Consider the following 22,619-nt stretch of genomic DNA (forward strand, 5'->3'; position numbering starts at 1 on the left):
ATAACAGCAAATTGGGGAGGACAGCAAAAACTCAAGTCAGCACGCTTCTGAAAGGCCCTAAGCAATTCGGAGAGGGCCAGAGAACCCCAGGACAGTCTGAAAGAAACCAGAAACATGACAAGAGATAAAAAAAAAATCTCCAGCTGCCCAACATGAGAAAATAAGCCCAGGAGAAGTAAACACCGAAGAGAACAAGCACAGTAACCACCTATTGCTCGACACAGCATCAGCCGAAATTAAAAAGTACCTTCATGATCTCATAAAAGAATTTAAAGCTGTACTCCTGATTCAAGTGAGACAAGATATAAAGAGATTAATTAAAGAAATGACAAGCCCCACCCAAGAGAACACAGATGGAAGAACTGAGGGAATCAGAAAAGAAAGAGAAACTTCTGAAGAATTTAAACATAACTTAGAATGCATGAAACAGATCCAAAAAGAATACCAGGAAACTAAAAACTCCATTGAACACTGGCAAAATGCCTTGACAGAAACTAAAGACAGCCTTCTGAAACTTGAAGAGAGATTTATGGCATATGATTGTGAAAGAAAAAGCCTCCTAAAAATAATAAGGAACCAGAATGAAGCAATTCAAAAACTAGAAGATGACAAAAAGATACATAACTTAAGAATAAAGAATGTGAGTGAGGAAGCAGGAGCAACCAAAAATGAAATACAAAGAATATTCACAGATATATTAAAGCAAAATTTCCCATATATAGCAGAAAGAAATGATATCCAGATAAAAGAGGCATTCAGAACACCAGCTACCTACAACCAAAACAGATCTACGCCTAGACATATAATAATAAAGATTCTAGAAATCCACCAAAAGAACAGAATATTAAAAGCAGCCAAAGAAAAGATGCAGATTACCTACAATGGGAAAACTATCAAAATAACAGCAGACTTGTCAACATAAACTCTTAAGTCAAGAAGGGAGTGGGGAGAAATATTCCAAGTCCTGAAAGAAAATGATATGCAACCAAAGCTCATATACCCATCAAAACTCTCTCTCAAAATTAATGGAGAAATAAGATATTTTCAAGACAAGGAGGAACTGTGGGAGTTCATGGCCACCAACCCAACCCTAAAGAGAGTGCTGAAGGACATTACAGAGAAAGAGAGGAAGAGATACCAGGATTCCAGCAACAGTGGCAGAGAGGCCTCAGTGAATGGGGCAGACAGTGGAATGAGGGAATAAGGTGGACAAATTATAGCAGAAAAGTGGAGTAGCAGACATGAGGCAGAGATGGTAAGCTATAGTCTTTAGTATAGACAGCGCTGAAACTCTATAAAAAAAGGCAGAGGTCATTGTTAATGGTGTATAAGGATTTAAAAGACATAGTAGTCTTATGGACATATTTAGTTTGAATTTAATATATACTGGTCTGTCCACTCATGTCAGATTTGAGGGCACAGACATCTTGACCCAAAAATAGCAGGTTATACCATGGTAACTATCCTTACTTTCCTATTAACTTAAACTGAAATCCTACAATACTTACATTGTCTTACTATGACTGATCTGAATTGAATCTGAATCATAAGACTATGGGTTGGCCATGGCTGATTTTATTTGAAATTGGTATGCTTGTTAGTATCAACCCTAAAAGTAGAGGCAACTACTCTGAGGATGACAAGATGTAAAGTATATCCATACTGGTATTAATTAATAACAGCTCTCAAAACCTACAATGCTGTCAAAGTTAAGTTTTTATAAAAATAGGTGATACTATATTTAACTATAATAAGCCAGTGTGGTGGTCAAATCTATTGAAAATAACAAGAGGAAACATAGTAACTATGGAAGATCATCTATATTGTGATCTTATATGTCTTATCCATTGCATGTTTTTCTAGGAAATTGTTTTGCTGTCTTGCTATGACTTGGTATTCCCTATAACACAGAGAGGATAGATATATATGTAGAAATTCACACATGGGTTTTTTTTCTTTTTAATTATTTACGGGAACAGATTATATAATGCAAGATGTAATGAACAGATACTCTGAGGAAGAGACGCTAAGAAACCCGAGGCTAATTTTGTAGCATTATGATAGAAATTCTAGCAATACTAATGTTCGCTGATTAGAATGACATTGGACTAGTTTCTTGAGTTCAATTTCAGCATATGTAAAGATGGGGACAGCTATCACAAAGAGAATGAGAGATGCGATGGTAGTTACCATTGTCTTCCGTAATTTGGAACTTGAGGACCTAAAAAGCCTTCATCATCCTGTAATGATTTGGTTAGTTCTATATAATATGCAATAAGTATATAAAGTGGGTGAAGATAGGGACAACTATTTGTAAGAAACTAGAGACAGTTAGATAGACAATGAAGATCTCCAGTGGGCTTGCTACGAAATCTGTATTTCTTTAAATTGTTTTTTCAACTGCTATGTTCTGTTTTGATATGTTTAATCTTACCCTCTTTGAGATGTAAAACAAATGTGTAGGACTGATAACCATATTACTGAGCTCTTGTTCGATCATAGAGCACAAGGGTTTGTAGTGTCACTTTATGAATGTCATTCTAAATACTTTAATTCTATAACATGAACAGCTATTTCTAAGATGACAGTGTGTAACTTATCAACCAGCAATTTCTTACCGTTTGTTTTTCTGTAAGTTTGTATTATTTCTACCCTTTTTTTTTTATCTCCATGTATTCTTTTGTTTCCTTTTCTTAAAAAAAAAAAAAAAGGTGTGCTTGGAGTGAGGTATTTCAAGTCCTGAAAGGAAACAACTTTTAACCCAGACTGATGTACCCAGAAAAAGTTTCATTCAAATTTAATGGAGAAAGAAGATATTTCCACGACAAAGAATAACTGAAGGAATTCATGTCCACCAAACCAACCCTTGAAAGAGTATTGAAAGACATACTAAACAGAGATAAAAATGACCAGAACAATAGCGGAAATAAAAGCCCAGGTAGGACAAGCCATTAAACAAGGGTGAAAAGCAGAAACCAAACAAGTGAAACTTAACATGGCAAAGTCAAGCCAGTACGTGTCAGTGATATCCATAAATGTAAATGGCCTCAATTCACCTATCAAAAGAAATGGGTTGACAGAACGGATTAAGAGACATGATCCCACAATATGCTGTATACAAGAAACACATCTGACCCAAAAGGAAACTTACAGATTAAAAGTCAAAGGATGGAAAACAGTATTTCATGCAACAGGAACCCAGAAAAAAGCAGCCAATAGTATACTAAATGGACAAAACCTCAAAGCTTTCACTCTAAAATCAGGAACAAGACAAGGATGTCCACGATCGCCACTCCTATTTAATGTAGTTCTGGAAATACTAGCCAGGGCAATCAGACAAGATAGAGAAACACAAAGAATAAAGATAGGAAAGGAAGAAGTTAAACTGTCTCTATTTGCAGATGACATGATACTGTATATAGAAGACCCAAAAACTCCATTAAAAGACTACTTGAGGTAATAAACAAATCCAGCAGTATAGCTGGATTTAAAGCAAATGCTCAAAAATCAATACCATTCCTGTACACAAACAAAAAACTCACTGAGACAGAAATTTTGGAAATATTGCCCTTCACAATAGCATCTAAAAATGAAATACTTAGAGATGAAGCTAAAGAATGTAAAACACCTATGCAGTGAAAATTATACTATGCTAAAAAAGGAGATTGAAGAATTTATTAGAAAATGGAAGGATATTCCTTGCTCTTGGCTAGGAATAACCAACATTGTGAAAATGGCCATACCCCAAAAATGTTATACAGATTTAATGCAATCTCAATCAAAATACCATTAACATATCTCACAAATTGAGAGAAAACACTCCTTAAATTCATTTGGAAACAGAAGAATAGCAAAAGCAATTCTTGTCAACAAAGGCAAGGCAGGAGGCATCTCAATTCCTGACTTGAAACTATACTATAAAGCCATAGTGATAAAATCAGCATGGTATTTGCAAAGTAATAGACCTGAGGATCAATGGGACAGCTTAGAAGATGCAAGCACAACTACAAAGACACTCAGCCACCTGATATTTGACAAAGGGGCTAACCATGTTCACTGGAAAAAGGATAGCCTCTTCAACAAGTGGTGTTGGAAAAATTGGCTCTCCACATGCCGAAGACTGAAACTGGACTCATGTCTATCACCATGCACAAAACTAAAGTCTAAATGGATCAAAGATCTAATTATTACAACAGAAACACTGAATCTACTGAAGACAAGTTAGGTAGAAGTCTTAGAGACATAGGGGTAGGCAGAGAATTCATAACAAAATGCAAACTGCATGGGAAACACTTCAAAGAATCAACAAGTGGTATCTCATATTATTGAAAAGGTTCTGCACTTCAAAAGAAATCACCAGCAGAGTGAAAAGAAAACCCACAGAATGGCAAAGAATTTTCGCCAGCAACCCCTCAGACAAAGGACTTATATCCAGAACACATAAAGAATTGAAAAACACCAAGTCTCCAAATTCAAAGACCCTCTCCAATAATGGGCATCTGAGATGAACACACATTTCTCAGATTAAGATATACAAATGGCAAATAAATACATGAAGAAATGTTCACTATCACTGGTCATTTGATAAACACAAATTAAAACAGCATTGAGATTTCATTTCACTCTGGAAAAAATAGCTACCAACAAGAAATTAATGGATAACAAATGTTCGTGAGACTGCAGGGGAAAAGGAACAGTCTTCTGCTGCTGGTGAGAGTATAGACTGGTGCAGCCACTATACAAATAAGGATGGAGAATTCTCAGAGTAGGACTGGAAGTTCCATTCAATCCAGCTATTCTCCTTCTGGGTATTTTCCAAAACTGAAAAGTTCAGTCATAGAGATATATGTGTACCCATGTTCATACAGTACAATTTGTAATAGCTAAATCTTGGAAACAACCAAGATGCCCATCAACTGCAGAGTGGATGAAAAGATGTGGTATTTTTATACAATGAAATATTACTCAGTTATAAAAATGATGATCTTGAAGCCTTAATAGGTAAATGGAGACAAACTCAGACTATCCTCATAAGTGAAATAAATAAGAATCATATTTGTAAATGTAGACTTTGTGTCTATAGTGTAAAAAGTAATAATTGTAAGAATAATAAAACCCAAAATGCATAATTGGTATTGTACAAAAGAGAGGAAAAGAAAGTGCTCTAAAGGATATAACTGCATGCATGTTTAAGTATGTAAGATAGACAACCATATTATTAAGTTTTTGTTGGATCACTGAGCAGGACTGTTTGCAGTCTCACTGTTTGAATGTCCATTTTGAACAACTATTTCTAAGATGACAATATGAAATTTATCAAACAGTGGTTTGTGTTTTTTTTTAAGATTCTGTATTTCTACTTTTTTATGTTTTGCTTTTTTCTCTTTAAATAATATTAAAAAAATAAAATAATAAAATCAGGAGCAAGACAAGATTGTCTACTATAATCACTGTCATTGAATATAGTTCTGGAAACATCAGCCAGAGCAATCTGACAAGGGAGAGAAAAGGAATAGGATAGGAAAGAAACAAGTTAAATTGTCATTATTTGCCAGTGATATGATACTCTACATAGAGGATCCCCCAAACTCCATCAATAGACTTCTACACTTAATATACAAATTCAGCAGTATAGCTAGGTACAAAATCAACACTAAAAAATCAATAGCATTCCTGTACACAAGTTACAATCTCACTGAGAGAGAAATTAGGGAAACCACACTCTTCACAGTAATGTCCAAAACAATGAAATACTTAGGAATCAATCTAACAAAGGGAGTAAGAGATTTATACATTGAAAATCACAGTAGTCTTAAAAAGAAATCGAAGAGGATATTTGAAAATGGGAAGATATTCCTTTCTTATGGATATGAAGAACCAAAATTGTGAAAATGGCCATAGTCCCAAAATAGTCATACAGATTTAATGCAATCCCAATCAAAATAGTATTTGCATACCTCACAGATTTAGAGAGAACTTTTCCAACATTCATTGAGACCTATAGGTGACCTAGAATAGCAAAGGCAATCCTGGGCTTCAAAGGCAAGGCAAGGGTTATCACAATCCCTGACTTGAATTTATACTACAAAGCTCCTATAATAAAATCAGCATGGTACTGGCAAATAAACAGACTAAAAGATCAGTGGAACAGAATAGAAGATACAGACAGCTACAAACACACTCAACTACCTTAAATTTGACAAAAGGGCTAAACATGTTTGTTGGAAGAAAGATGGCCTCTTTAACATATGGTGCTGGAAAAACTGGCTTTCTGCATATTGAATAGAACTAGACCCATGTCTACCACTATGCACTGAACTAAAGTAAAAATGAATCAAAAACCTAAAAATTTAGACAGAAACACTAAATTTGCTGCCAGACAAAGTAGGTAGAAATTTCAAAGACATAGCGTTTGGCAGAGAGTTCATGAACAAAAACCAAAGTGCATGGGAAATACTTCTAAGAATCAGCAAATGCAATCTCATTTTATTAAACACTTTCTGCACATCAAAATAAATCACTAAGAGAGTGATAAGGAAACCCATTGATTTGGAAAAGATTTTTGCCAACTGTCACTCTGACAAAGGACTTCTACTTAGAATCTATAAAGAACTGAAAAAAAATGAGACACTTCAAATTCAAAAAACCAGTCCAAACCTGGGCATATAAGAAAAATACAGTCTGTTGACAGAGTTCTTGGGATCCTCTATGTAGAGTATCATATATCATTTATCTCAGATAAAGAAATTCAAATGGCAAATAAATACATGAAAAATATTCAACATGGTTGGTCATTCAAGAAATGCAAATTAAAACAACACTGAGATATCATCTCTCTCCAGAAAGAATAGCTAATATCAAGAAGTTAACCAATAACAAATGCTAGAAGGGATTATGGGGGAAAAAACTTTTTCTCTATTGTTGGTGGGAGTGCAAACTGGTAAAATCACAATGGAAATAAGTGTGGAGAATCCTCAAAAAATTAAAATTTGATGTTCTATTCAGTGCAATTATATTCTTCCTGGGTATTTACCCAGAAGAATGCGAAACACTGTACTAAAGTGATTATGTGCATCCGTGTTTATAGCTGCACATTTTGTTATAGCCAGATTTTAGAAGCAACTCAAATGCCTATCAACTGGGGAATAGATAAAAAAGATGTGGTATTTTTATACAATGGAGTACTACTCAGCTATAAAGAAGGATAAACTAGAGGCTTTTGTAGGTAAATGGATGCAACCAGAGACTATACTCATAAGTGAAATAAATCAGATTTACATGTATAAACACCATTTTGGCTCAGTGTTGTAAGAAACTGAAAGTAAACAAGATCCAAAAGTTATAATAGATATAGTGAAAGGGAAAGGAATTATTCAAAAGAAAACCACATTACTTGATTAATTTTGCATGCCTGTATCTGTTAACCTGAACAACTATTTTGAAGATAACGATGTGCACTATAACACCCAATATTAAGTTCCTACCATCTTATTTTGAAATCCTGTAGCACTTTTGTCTGTGCTGTTGCTGATGTTGTTGTGAATTGGCTTTTGTTGTTGTTATTGTTTTTCATTTGTTTGTTTCATTGCTTTTTGATTTTTCTGTGCCTTTTTTCTCTTGAAAAAAAAAAGACTATTGTTTTCCACATTTCCCTGTGTCACTTTTGTTAAAATCTACCTGTCCATGTGGTTATAGCTCTACTTTTGGACTCTCTTTTGTTTAATTGGAATATTTTTTCTATGTTGTTCTATATCATTTTATCTTAATTACTGTGACTTTGTAATGAAAATATTTTTTTATTTAGAGAAAAAAAACAAAACAGAAAAAGTAGAAATAATACAGAATTTCAAAAAAACCCACCAAGAAATAGTTAATTTCGTATTGTTATCTTAGAAGTAGTGGTTCAAGTTACAAAATCAAGCATAAAAAATGAACAGACAAACAATGACAGCACAAGTATTCTGTTGAATTAACAAAAATTTAGTAGTATGGCTGTCTTGCACACTTAACATACATATAGGTATATGTATATACATACAAGTTGTTCTTTCAAGCAGTTTGTTTCCCTTTCATTGTTACAATATCTATTATATATTATGGATCTTATTACTCTTTCAGTTTATTATTATTATTATTTACTATTTAAAGAGAAAAAAGAAAGGAAATAAAAACAAAGCAGTAAAAGGGTACAAATAATACAGAATTTCAAGAAAAAAATATACAGTAAGAAATCACTAGTTAATAGGTTACATATTGTCATCTTAGAAACAGTTGTCCAAATTATAAAATTAAAGCATATAAAGTGGACATTCATACAGTTAGATTGCAGACAGTTCCATTCAATGATCCAACAAAAGCTCAGTAGTATGGTTTTCCATCCTACACTCTCAAACATACATGCAGTTATGTCCCTTAGACCACCTTCCTTTCCTCTCTTTTTTACAATAACAGTTACACTTTTTGGGTTTTATTATGCCCACAGTTCTTATTACTTTTTTTGAAGAGAATAAAACCAAATGTGACTAAATGAAAAGAGGCAGTTAGAACAGAAGGATGGGCATAGTACATGATACAAAAATAGAATACCAGATGGTCAAAAATGGTTACCATTGTGCCTCTTGATATTTTTAAAAAGAGTTGCCTATATCATCAGGTATAGTAGAATTGACCAAAACAGTACAGAACAAGACCAATAAAACCTACACTGGAGACTTCTGGGAGAACATGGTGGATAGATAGCAACAGCTTTGGAGGCTCTCTGAGAAACTGCACTTAAAATCCAGGAATGGTGCCGGGCGAGAAATCCTAAGCAAGGGGAGATATACTTTGCCGACCCAGGAACGAACTAAATTAAGAGAAACCAACTGGAAATGCAATCCCAGTGATATAACAGGAACAGATAAAGTCTCAGTGTGGAAGCTGGAACCTGCGCCACTGGAAGCTGCGATTTGAATTTCCTGAAGCCACTGCTGTGTCCCAATTGGCATGGCAAGGAGAGAGGCACTAAAGCTCTGAGAGTGGGAAGCGGTGAATGGAGTTGAGAGCGGGACTGGCCGGGAGCCCTGCATCAACCTGCAGTGAGTGAGTGGATTGGGGACCCTTCCATCGAGTAGGAGGCCTCAGCAAAGGACATATTGGGATGGGCAGACTAGCCAGAACAGGTTGTTGCAGTGACATTAGTCGCATATTCCCCTCTCAAGCAGGATTGGTGGGGAGTGCCTGGCCTGCGTGACGCCGCTGACTAAGACCCAGTAGGCTAGCCCAAACCAGGTCCCAGTGCCTGGAGGGGCACCCTAGCAGTGAAGCTTCAGTAGGTTGACCTGGAGGGATGGGCCCAGCAGAGGCTGCCCAGGTCCGTGTCTCCCTAGTACACTGCAGTGAGTGGGAATACCTAGCTGTGCAATTCAAACAAACAGACAAAGAGAAAAAAAACTGGGCCTCCTATCCTCACATGTATGGAAGGAACAAAAAATATGGGAAGAGGAAGCAACAAGAAAGGGTCCTCAGTCCCCAATCCTGAGAACACTGATCCAGGAAAGGTGAATGCAAAGGAGAATGAGGAAAGAAAACATACAATATCAGACACGGCACCAATAGACATAAAGCGATGTCTCCAGAGCCTCATAGACGAGTTCAAAAGTGAAGTATTTAACAAAATAAAGCAAGATATGAGTAGAAGAGTTAGAGAAATGCTAAGCACTGCCCAAGAAAAAACAGATGGTGGAATAGAAGAACAGAAAAAAAGGGGAGAATTGTTTGATGGAGAAAATAGAGAAAACATAGAATACGTGAAGCAGGTTCAAAGAGATTACCATGAAACTAAAAACTCTATCAAAAGCTGGCATAACAGCTTGAAAGAAACTAAGGATAGATTATCTGAACTGGAGGGCAGATTTGTAATGTGAGAGCATGAAATGAAAAACTTCTTAAAAATAACAAGAAAATAAACAGCAACAACACAAAGGCTAGACGATGATAAGAGGATCTCTAACTTAAGAATTAAGAACATAAAAGAATAAGTAGGGACATAAACAAATGGTCTACAAAAGCTATTCACAGAAATAATCCAAGAGAATTTCCCTAATTTAGCAAAAGGTAAAGATACTCAGATGTATGAGGCATACAGGACCCCAGCCACCTACAACCCAAACAGAGCTACATCCAGGCATATAATAATCAAAATCCCAGAAATCTAATATAAGAACAGAATATTAAAAGCTGTCAGAGACAAGAAACAGATCACTTACAAGGGAACACCCATCAGAATTACAGCAGACTTTTCCATCGGCACAAACCATCAAATCATAAAGAGCATGGGGGGAAATAATTCAAGCTTTGAAAGATAATAACCTCCAGCCAAGATTGATATATCCTGCACAACTGTCCCTAGAATTTGATGGAAAAACAAGGTTCTTCCAGGATAAAGAGGAACTAGGGGAATTTGCAACCATCAATTCAACTTTACACAGAATACTGCAGGATATTCTAAAAAAGGAAAATACCAAGATTCCAGAAAAGGTGGCAGAGAGGCCACAATGAATGGAGCAGAAAGTGAAATGAAGAAGACAAACTGACTACAAACGACAGAAAAGAGCTCAACAGAAACGAGACAGAGAAGATCGGATGGTAGGAACAGCTATTTTGGAGAAAACAAGACCTCATAATAGCCAGTGCTGATTTAGTATCATCTTGTTTTGAAGTCCCATAAAACTTGTATTCTTCTGTCTCCATCAGTCTTAAAAGATTATATCTTATTGGATTTTATTGTATATGACAATATAAGCAAAAACTTTTGTAGACAAGGAGATTATACAGAAACCATTGTTCATTTTCTGTTAGTTGGTTCTAAATACCCTGTAATACTGTCATTCTCTTGAATGGTTTTATAGTGTCTTGGTATGTTTGGTGCTACAGTATAGGAAGTTATACTCAAAGATTTCAAGGAAAGAGACACTATGGTAACTATTTTTATGTCAGGATATCTTGTGGTGAACACTATTTTGCTTAAATGGTTATGTTTTGACCTGTGCTGTTCTGTTGTTATGCCCTCTTTTATCTCAATCCCCTTTTTAAAAAAATGATTTACTTTCTTTTTATCTTTTTAATTAAGGGAAAATAAAAATAGCAGGATACATTATAGTAACCTACTTTGATTTCCTATTAACTTGATTTGAAATCCTGTATTGCCCTCACCATCTTGTTTTGACTGATTTTTCCCCTATTCTGCTTTGCTTGATAGTACCAAGTTTGAAAGTACAGGCAAAACTGTGAAGACAATAAGATTCATTATGACACCCATTTTGGTTGACTATTATCTTCTTTTAAAGTCCTGTAATGTCTCCAGGGCTTTGGTTTTATTCTTTACTATTTTGTTCAATTTTATTATAACTGGAAATTCTTCTTAAAATATCAAGAGGCAATATGGTAACCATTGTTGATCACCTTGTATTTTGTTTTTACATTATCTATTATGTCCAACCTTTTGATTTGACCAGCTGTATTCTGATATGTCGCATTTGTTTTTCTCTCTTCAAAAAAAGTACGAAGAACTGTTGGAGTAATAAACCCAAAATGTGTAATTGTCATTTTACAAAAGAAAAGAAAAGAAAAGAAAAGAAAATGCTCTAAAGGTTATAACTGCATATGTGTTTAAGTGTATAAGATAGATAACCATATTACTGAGTTTTGTTGGATCATTGAACAAAACTGCACTCTCACTGTTTGAAAGTCCAGTTTATATGCTTCAATTTTGTAACTTGAACAACTATTTCTATGATGAGAATATGTAATCTATTAACTAGTGATTTCTTACTGTTTATTTTTAAATTTTGTATTACTTATATCCTTTTTCTGTTTTTTTCTTTTTCTCCTTAAAAAATATACCTAATACCCAAAATTTAAAAAAAAAACAAAAAACAAACAACAACAACAACAAAAAACCCTACACTGGAGACCTTATAGGACTTCAAAAAAAGATCATAGTCAAACCATAATGGGCATCATAGTAAATCTTATTGCCTTCAAAGTGGTTGTCTATACCCTCAAACTTGATACTATGAAACAAAATAGAATATAGTAAAATCAGAGAGAACAAGATGGGGAGAGCAATACTAGGGTTCAAATCAAGTTGATAGGAAAACAAAAAAGTTACTATAATATATCCCACTATTTTTTAATTTAGTTTTCCCTTAATTAAAAAAATAAGAAAACATAGATTAATTTAAAAAAAGGGGCGACATTGTGATAAAAGAGGACATTGTAACAGAACAATACAGGTCAGAGCTGAACAACTTAAGCATCATTGTGTTTCACCCCCAGATAATCTAACATAATAGTTGTCACCATATTGCCTCTTTCCTTCAATTATTTGAGTATAACTTTGTATACTATAGCATCAAGCATATCAAGACAGTGTGAAGCCATTCAAGAGAATGAAAGAATTACAGGGTATTTAGAACCAGCTAACATAAAATGAACAATGTTTTCTATATTATCTCTTTGCCTATAAAAATTTTGTTTATACTATCGCATGTAGTAAAATATAGTAAGATACAACATGTTAAAACCAGTGAAAACAGATGTACAACAGCTTGATGGGACTTCAAAACAAGATGATATTAAATCAGCACTAGCTATTATGATGTCTTGTTTTCTTCAAAATAGCTATTTGTACTATCACAGATACTAAAATCGAACAACCCAGGATAAAACTATTACAATTAATGAATGAAAACATTATATGGCTTCAAACCAATATGATTGGGAATCATGATTACCACATACTTTTATGTATTCTTATCATTTCTTATACTAGGGAAACTATTCAGTTTTCATACATGTGAGTTTGATTTATTTCACTTATGAGTATGGTCTCAAGCTGAATCCATTTATTTATAAATACCTCAATGTGATCCTTCTTTATAGCTGAGTAGTACTCCATTGTATAAAAATACGACAACTTTTTTATCCATTCCTCAGTCGATGGACACATAGGTTGTTTCCAAGATCTGGCTATTCCAAATTGTGTTGCTATAAACACGAGTGCACATATATCACTGTGGTATGATGCTTTCAGTTCTTCTGGGAATATGCCTGGAAGTGGAATAGCTGGGTCAAATGGGGCTTCCAGTCCCAGCTTTCTGAGAAATCTCCAGACTGACCTCCACAATGGTTGCACCCAGCCTACACTCCCACTAACAGTGCAGGAGAGTTCCTTTTCCCCCACAGCCTCTCCAGCATTTGTTGTTGGTGGTTTTCTTGATCCTGGCCATTCTTTCAGGAGTGAGATGAAATCTCAGTATGGTTTTAATTTGCATTTCTCTAATGACTAATGATGATGAACATTTTTTCATATATTTATTTGCCATTTGTATTTCTTCATCTGAAAATTGTTTATTCATCTCAGATGCCCATTTTTGGATTGGGTCTTTGAATTTTGAGTGTCTGATTTTTAAAAATTCTTTGTATGTTTTAGACAGAAGTCCTTTGTCTGAGGGGAAGTTCACTAAGATTTTTTCCCAGTTTGTGGGTTTTCTTTTTATTATGCTGGAGATTTCTGTTGACTTGCAGAACCTTTTTAATAAGAGGTGATCACAATTATTGACTCTGGGAAGTATTTCCCGTGTGGTTTGGGTCCTGTTCATGAATTCTCTACCTACTCCTATTTCTTCAAGATTTTTACCCAATTGGTCTTCCAATAGATTTAATGTTTCCATTTTAATATTTAGATATTTGATCCATTTAGATTTTATTTGAGTACTTGGTGATAGGCATGGGCCTAGTTTTAGTTTTCGGCATATGGAGAGCCAGTTTTTTGAACACTATTTATTAAAGAGACTCGTTCTTCCAGTGAACATGTTTGTCCCCTTTATCAAAGATAATGTGGTTGAGTGTGTTTGTAGTTGTGGTTGTATCCTCTATTCCATTGATCTTCAGCTCTGTTTTGGTTCCAGCACCATGTTGATTTTACTACAGTTGCCTTGTAGTATAACTTCAAGGCAGGGATTGTGATGCCTCCTGCCTTGCCTTTGCTGTTTAGAACTGTCTTTGCTATTGTAGGTCTCTTCCAGTTCCAGATGAATTTTAGGAGTGATTTTTCAAGTTCTATGAGGTATGTTTACTGTATTTTTATCAGGATTGCATTGAATATGTATAAAAGTTTTGGGAGAATGGCCATTTTCACAATATTTATTCTTCCTATGGATGAGCAAGGGATGTCTTTCCATTTTCTAGATCATCTTCAATTTCATTTTTCAGTGTATTATAGTTTTCCCTGCATAGGTCTTTCCCTTCTTTCATGAGAGTAATTCCTAAATATTTCATTTTTTTGGTTGCTAGTGTGAAGGGTGTGGTTTCTCTTATTTCTCTCTGTGATTTTGTTGTTACTGTATAGGAATGCTTTTTGAGTATTGATTTTATATTCAGCTACATTACTGAATTTATTATATCTAGGAGTCTTTCAATGGAGTTTTAGGGATCTTCTATATGGAGTATCATGTCATCTGCAAATAATGATAATTTAACTTCTTCTTTTCCTGTCTTTACACATTTTATTTCTCTCTTGTCTAATTGCTCTGGCTAGTATTACCAGTACTATATTAAATAGGAATGGTGATAAGGGACCTCTTGTGCCTGATTTTAAAGTAAAGGCCTTCAATTTTTGGCCATTTAGTATGATATTGGCTGTTGGTTTGTCATAAATGGCCTTTATTATATTGAGGTATAGACCATCTATTGTAATTTTCTGCAAGGTTCTTATTTTTTTTTTTTTTTACTTTTTCATTTTTATCGGTACCAGGGATTGAACTCACGACTGCCTGCTTGCAAGGCAGGCACTTATGCCGCTGAGCTAAATCCCCAGCCCCTAAGGTTCTTATCATAAATGAATGTTGGACCTTATCAAAAGCTTTTTCTGATACAAATGATCATGTCATTCTTACTTTTGGCTCTATTCATATGGTGGATTAAATTTATTGATTTATGTATATTGAACCATCTTGCATGCCTGGGATGAATCCCAGTTGGTCATGGTCTATGATCTTCTTGATGATTTGCTGCATCCTATTTGCCAATAATTTATTGAGGATTTTTGCATCTGTGTTCATTAGGGAGATTGGTCTGTAGTTCTCTTTTTCAGTTGGGTCCTTCTCAGGTTTTGGTACTAGAGTAATATTTGCTTCTGCGAATGACTTAGGAAGGATTGCTTCCCTTTCAATTTCATTGAAGAGTTTGAGGAGTGTCGACATTAGGTCTTCTTTGTATTTCTTGTAGAATTCTGCAGTGAATCCTTCTGGGCCTGGGCTCTTCTATGTAGGTAAGGCCTTATTTACATTTTCAGTTTCATTAATAAAAATTGGGTTATTCAGCAGTTTTACATCTTCATGACCTCGTTTTGGTACTTTGTGTGCTTCTAGGAATCTGTCTATTTCCTCTGTGTTATCAAACCTTTGAGAGTAGAGATTTTTGAGGAGGCTTTGATGATCTTTTGTATTTCTATATGGTCTGTAGTGATTTCGCCTCTTTCATTCCTTATTGCATGAATTTGAGCTTTTCCTTTCCTTTTAAAAATAATGTTGGCTAGGGGCTTGCCGATTTTATTTATTCTTTCAAAGAACCAACTCTTTGATTCATTGTTTTTTTTTTTTTGGATTTTTTTAGTCTCTATTGCATTGATTTCTGCTCTGATTTTTATAATTTCTTCTCTGCTTTTGGCTTTGTGCTTGACTTGCTCTTCTTTTTCTAGATGTTTGAGGTGTAACAGCAGATTATTTATTTGTATTCGTTCTGTTTTCCTGATGTGGGAACTCAGTGCAATAAATATTCCTCTGAGGACAGCTTTCATTGCATCCCACAGATTCTGGTAAGTTGTATTTTTGTTTTCATTTGTTTGTAGGTATTGTTTAATTTGTTCTTTAATTTCCTGTGAACCACTGATTACTCAATAGTGTGTTATTCAGTTTCCATGTGTTCATGGGATTTTTGCAGTATCTTTTATCATTAATTTCTAATTTCACAATGCTATGATCTGATAGCATGCAAGGGATAATTTCAACCCTTTTGCATTTATTTAAATAGGTTCTGTGAATTAATATACAGTCTATTTTAGAGAATTACCCTTGTCCTGCTGAGAAGAATGTGTATTCTGTTGTTATTGTGTGGAATACTCTGTATATGTCTATCAAGTCCATTTGTTCACAGGTGCGATTCAGTTCTTTTTTTTCTTTGCTGATTTTCGGTCTGGTTGATCTGTCCCTTGGTGTCAATGTTGTGTTAAGATCTCCTGTTAGAATTGTGTTGCTGCTAATTTGGTTTTTCATTTCTGTTAATATTTGTTTTATATAAGTGGGTGCTCTGGAATTTGGTGCATCTATATTTAAGATAGTTATCTCTTCCTCTTGGAGTTTTCCCCTAACCAGCATGTAGTGACCTTCTTCATCCCTTCTGATCATTATTGGCTTTATGTTCCCATTTTCTGTCCCGCTTTTTTTTTTTTTTTTTTTTGGTTCCTGTTGCATGAAGTATTGTTTTCCATCCTTTAACTTTTAGTCTGTGAGTATCCTTTTGGGCTAGATATGTTTCTTGTAGACAGCATGTGGTTGGATTTTGTTTCTTGATCCATTCTGTCAGTCTGTTTCTTTTAATTGGTGCATTGAGACCATTTACATTAATGGTTATAACTGTAATATACTGGCTTATTGTTGACATGTTAGCTTTCTGCTGTTGCATCTTTATCTTTCTGTCCTGTTTAATTGTCTGCTTTGTTTAGTGGTTTTTTTTCCTAAGTGTATCTAAACTGTCTTTCAATATTCTTTGCAGGGTTGTCATGGTGATCATGAAGTTCTTCAGATGTTCTTTGTCATGAAAGTATCTTATTTCTCCATCAATTTTGAAGGACAGTTTTTCAGGGTACATCAGTCTAGGTTGGAAATCATTTTCCTTTAGGATCTGGAATTCTTCACTCCATGCTCTCCTTGACTTTATTGTTTGTGCTGAGAAGTCTGCTGTGATTCTGATAAGTTTTCCTTTGTAGATGATCTGTCTTTTCTGACAGCTTTTAATATTCTCTTCTTATGTTGGATTTCTGAGATGGTGATTATTATATGTCTGGGTGTAGTTTTATTTTGGTTATGGATATTTGGAGTTCTATAGGCTTCATTGATCTTGGTATCAGTTTGCAATCTCATGTTTGGGAAATTTTCAGCTATTACTTCTCTAAATATCCTGTTGACATCCTTTATGTTGTCCCCTTCTTTTTCATTTATCCCTGTCAACCTTATGTTGTTCCTCTTTGTGTCATCTTGCAAGTGTTGAATTGTTATTTCCTGATTTCTCATTATTTTTGAAAGATCTTTCCTTTCCTGTTCACTGGTTGCAATCTTGTCGTCAAGGTCTGACATTCTATCTTCAGATTCATTGAGGTGGTTTTTACAACTTTCAATGGAGTTTTTGATTTCTTGTATATCTCTTTTCATCTGCTTTATATATTCAGTTTGTTTGTTATATTGTTTATCCAGAGATTCTTTTTGTTTAGTTCTTTTAGTTTTTAACTGTGTCTTCTTTAGATATGTTCAGCATGTACTTCTTTTCTTTTATCATTTCTTCTTCTTCCTTTTTTTTTTTTTTACCTTTACCAGGGATGGAACTCATGACCACCTGCTTGCAAAGCAGGCACTTTAGCCACTGAGCTAAATCCCCAGCCCCATCATTTCTTCTTTTACCCGAGAGATTATTTCTAATTTGAATTCCTTTAAGGCTTCCCAGAGCTGCTTCTTTTTTTCAGTTACTATTATTTCAGGTATTTCAGGTATGTGGCACATATTTTCTTCTATGCCCATGGCTCCTAGGCTTTCTTGGGATGGCCTGGATGTTTGAGATTGCATTTTGGTCTTTCATTTTGTCATTTTCCTATATTTTCGAGCTTCAAGTGTTGTTCCAAGTGAGGGAGAGAGGTCTGCCAGGCTGGAACGGTGTTCCGTGACTTGGCCTGACTCACTGTTCCTGGCAGGAAGCTGTGACCTGGCCCCCAGGTGAGGGAGACAGTTCCGCCAGGCTGGGACAGGGTTCCACACCATGGCCCAACTCACTGGTTCTGGCAGGAAACCGTGGCCTGGCCCCTGGCAAGGAAGAGAGTTTCACCAGAGTGGGATGGGATTCTGCACCTCGGCCCCACTCACTGGTCCCAGCAGGAAACCACGGGCTGGCCCCCAGGAGAGGAAGAGAATTCTGCCAGACTGGGACAGGATTCTGTGCCTCAGCCCCACTCACTGGTCCCTGCAGGAAACCGTGGCCTGCCCTCCAGGCAAGGGAGAGAGGTCTGCCAGGCTGGGATGGGGTTCTGTGGCTCCCCAGTTTATTATTAGTATTTATTTTTTACACTATAGAGACAATGTGATATTTGCAAATGTGAGTCTGATTGATTTCATTTATAAGGATAGTCTCAAGTTGCTTTCATTTACTTATAAAAGCCTTAAGATGATCTTTTTTATAGCTGAGTAATAGTCCGTGGTATGAAAATACCACATCTTTTTCATACATTTTGCGTTTGATGGGCATTTTGGTTATTTCCAAGGTTTAACTATTACAAATTGTGCTACTATAAACATGGGGCTCATATGTCACTGTGACATGACCTTTTTGTAATGAAAATCTTAATATCTAATAGTGTGAATTCTTCAACTTTATTTTCAAAATTGTTTGAGGGTTTTGCAGGCTTATCTATTTACATATACATTTTACTGTAAGCCTTTCAATTTCCATAATATAAAAATTCAGCTGGAGTTTTTCATCTGGATTGTATTGGATGTGTATATCAGTTTAGAAGGAAATATTATCTACATAATATTTTGTTTTGAATGTCATGGGCATGTGTATTGTTTTAATGTTTTCTCTCAACAATATCTTCAGTTTTTTGTGAAGTATTAAACATATTTGATTTGTCTAATCCCTAAATATTCTTAATGCTTTTTATAATTATTGCTTAAAAATGCATTGCTACTTCTTGCTGGTATATAGCAATGAAACATTTTTCTCTCTCTTTTTTTTGTCTTTATAAGACAGGATCTCTCTGTGCAGTTCAGGCTGGCCTTGAGCTCACTTTGTAGCCTAGGCTGGTCTCGAACTCACAACAATCTTCCTGCCTCAGCCTCCTGAGTGCTGGGATTACAGGCGTGAGCCACCACACCCAGCTAGTAATGAAACATTTATATATTGACTTAATTAGGTAGTATTGCTGGATTCAGTAAGAGCTTTTCTATGAAATAGTTTTGAACTTGTCAGATAAGTAACTATCATCTGTGACTAATCAGAGATGTATTTATTTTTCCACTTTCTATACTTTGGTCACTGGGGACCTAAATTACAATGTAATTTATTTCTTATTGCCATCTAGATATAAAGAACAAATTTATTTTTGTTAATACATTTTTGTAGCATGTAATGTTTAAATTTCTTGCATGAAGTTGATACAGGTATATAACACACCGAAGTTGTATCACTAGATACCTTGTCATCTCCCAGATTTTGGGAGGTAAGATTTCAGTATTTCATCATTAACTATGATGTTAGTTGTCAAAGTAACAGTTCTAGTTTGCTAGAAGGTTTTTTTCTTCTTCTTTTTTAGACAGGGTCTGATTAGTTAGTTCAGGCTGGTCTTCAGTTTACTATGTAGCCCTAGCTCTCCTTAAACTACCTCTACCTCAGCCTCTCAAGTGCAGGAATTACATTGGTGAGCCGCCACTCCTGGCAGCTGAATTTCCATAATGCATTTCAAATGGCTTTGTGATGCCTATTGCAAATATTGTATTCTTTCTCTTATTCTTCTGGCTTATAAATAATGTTTGGTTTTTCAAGTGCAGGAACAACTCTGCATTCCTAGAATACATTTAACCTGATTTTGTTGTATTAACTTTTTTATACATTTTTACATTTTATTGGAATCAATTTTGTGACTGTGTTTGTAATGGATTAGTCCATGATTCACATAATACCAATTTTATGTTTTAATAAAGTTAGCCTCATTACACAAGTTGAGGTATATTCTCTCTTTGTTTTGGCTACTTAAAATCTATCTACCTTTCTTTCTTTCTTTCTTTCTTTCTTTCTTTCTTTCTTTCTTTCTTTCTTTCTTTCTTTCTTCTTTCTTTCATCAAATGGTTGAGAGGAAAATGGCCCACGAGTTCACTTTTCTGGGCTTCTTATCTCTCAGCAACATGGTTCCTTGAATCCTGGATGCCTTGATAGTTCTCTAATGTCTTTGATAAAGATGTTTTATTCATCTTTTCAATATTTTCTTAAAAATATTTTTGCGGCACTCACATATCTTGGTGGGAAAGAGAAGCTTTTCCCTCTTTTTTGTGTTTTTGTGGTATTCAGATTGAACCAAGGATCTTTGCAATGAGCTATATCCCCACTATTTCTGAAAAATTTATTAGTGTGTGTCTTCAGTACATAATGTTTAAATATCTTATGTGGAGTTGGTATAAGTACATAAAGCATCTTAAATCCCTTTTTCATCCCCTTCCTCTCCCTGTTTTTCCCTTCCCTCCATCTCTAGGTATGCTTCCCATTTGAGAAAGAGCTATCTATGAACTTCCTATTATCTCTTTTATTTTGCTCTTCACTTATATTATGGGTTCCTCATATATGAAAAAACCATGAAATATTTAAACTTTTTTGGTCTGATTTATTTCACTTAATTATGGTCTCAAAATGCACCTATTTTCCTACAAACGACTCAAGTTAATATTTCTTTATGGCAGAGTAATACTCTATTTTGTGTTAATGCCAAAGTTTCCATTCATCTGTTGAAAGACATAGGCTGATTGCAAGATTTAACTATTATGAATTGTGCTGCTCTACACATAGGTGTGCATGCATCACTGTAAAATGGTGCCTTTAACTCTTTTGGGAAGGTATCTGAAAGTGGAACATCTTGGTCAAATGGATTTCTAGTTTTTTTTTTTTTTTGGAAACTTCATATTGGTTTTCATAGCAGTTTTAGTTATTTATATACCCACCAAAAGGTTCCTTTCTCTCTGAAGTCTCTGCAGAATTAACTTTTTAATTTGGAGACTGAGCTTCACTAAGTCATTAATTGCATTTGGATTTTAAGTTGGCTGGGCCCAACTTGAAATCCTCTTACCTCATCCTCCCAGAGAGCTAGGATTACATGTTTGTGTCACAATGCCTGCAAGATTTTTCTCATTTTTAACCCCATCTCTTCAGTTTGTATTTCTCACAAGGAATAGACAGATCAAAAGTTTTTCAGGTTATGTGTTACAGGTATTCTTTAGAGACTTTTGGATTGCTGTTTGTTCAGTTTTTACACTTGAATGGCTTAAGAATGAAGAGGAATATTTACTGAGACAAATGCTCTGTCAGTTTAACAATACTCTTTTCTAAAGGGGTGTCTCTCAAAGCAAGTCCTGCATGGTTCATTACCCATTTGTTGCCCTAACCTCATCTTTTAAGATTTGCTTTAGATGATGCTAGTTTATAGAGGCTTTTGCTTGCTGGTAATGCAACATTTAGTTGTAGAGGTGTTTGAAAAGTTAAGAAGTAAGTTCTTATTGGCTTCTGTCATGGTTTATGTCTGTGGCCCCCAGGCCTCCTGCATTTGCATTATGCATTTGTGTTTGGTTCATTGTCTAAGTGCTTGGATTGATGGTGTCAGTGCTACACCCAGCTAGGGGTGGAGCCAGTATACAATGTAATGGAAGGAAGCAGGTGTGTCTTGCTCTTTTGCCTGTTTCTGCTTTGCTGTTTGCAGCTGCCATGAACTGTGGCCCCGCCATGCCACCCTGCCTTGGAGCCAACTGAATATAGACTGAAACCTCCAAAAACTATAAGAAATAAATCTTTGCTCTCCCAACTTGGTGCATCAGCTATTTTGTCTCAGTGATGAGTAAAAAGTAATGAAGATAGCTTCACCAATAATGAATGCTCATTTAAATTTTGATAGTCTCTTCCAAACATGTTCTGGAGGGAGTTCCATGGGTTACAAACTGCATTAAGTATTAAATCTAGCAGCAACATAGGCATGTATGTGCACACACACACATATACATTCAATAATTATGAAAGATTAAAACTTTTTAACAAAATAATAATTTCACAGTTAAAATATTTTAACAAATTTGCTCTTCAAATTCTGAACAATAGTTATGACTGAGTCTAAATTGTGTTCAACACCAAACTTTTAGTCTTTTATAATAATAGTTCCTAAGATTAGGTGGTGATAATAGCAATGTCAATCTGAATTCATATTCTTGGAGTTTTTCTTACCATAAATGAGGCCAATTATGGCTTATGAATGAGCAAATTACTTGAAAATAATTTTATGAGCAAAATCTATGGTCTCTCTCAGTATAAGAGTTTATTACAACAGGATGAAAGCTTAATTCATATTGCTTGTTTGCATTTGAGAAGCTGGTATGCCATAGCTATGAGTTCATTGTTCAAGAACAGTTTGTGCTGTCATTGTTTGATTGTTCATTTTTCATACTTTGATTTTATAACTTGAACAACTACTTCTAAGATAACAATATGTAATATATCAAATAGTGATGATTTACTTGAAATTTTGTATCATTTCTACCCTTTTTTCTGTTTTGCTTTTTTTT

Source organism: Cavia porcellus, unplaced genomic scaffold (genome assembly GCF_034190915.1).
Source record: "Cavia porcellus strain 051 isolate PalLab524CR breed Dunkin Hartley unplaced genomic scaffold, mCavPor4.1 scaffold_4, whole genome shotgun sequence".
NCBI lineage: Eukaryota > Metazoa > Chordata > Mammalia > Rodentia > Caviidae > Cavia > Cavia porcellus.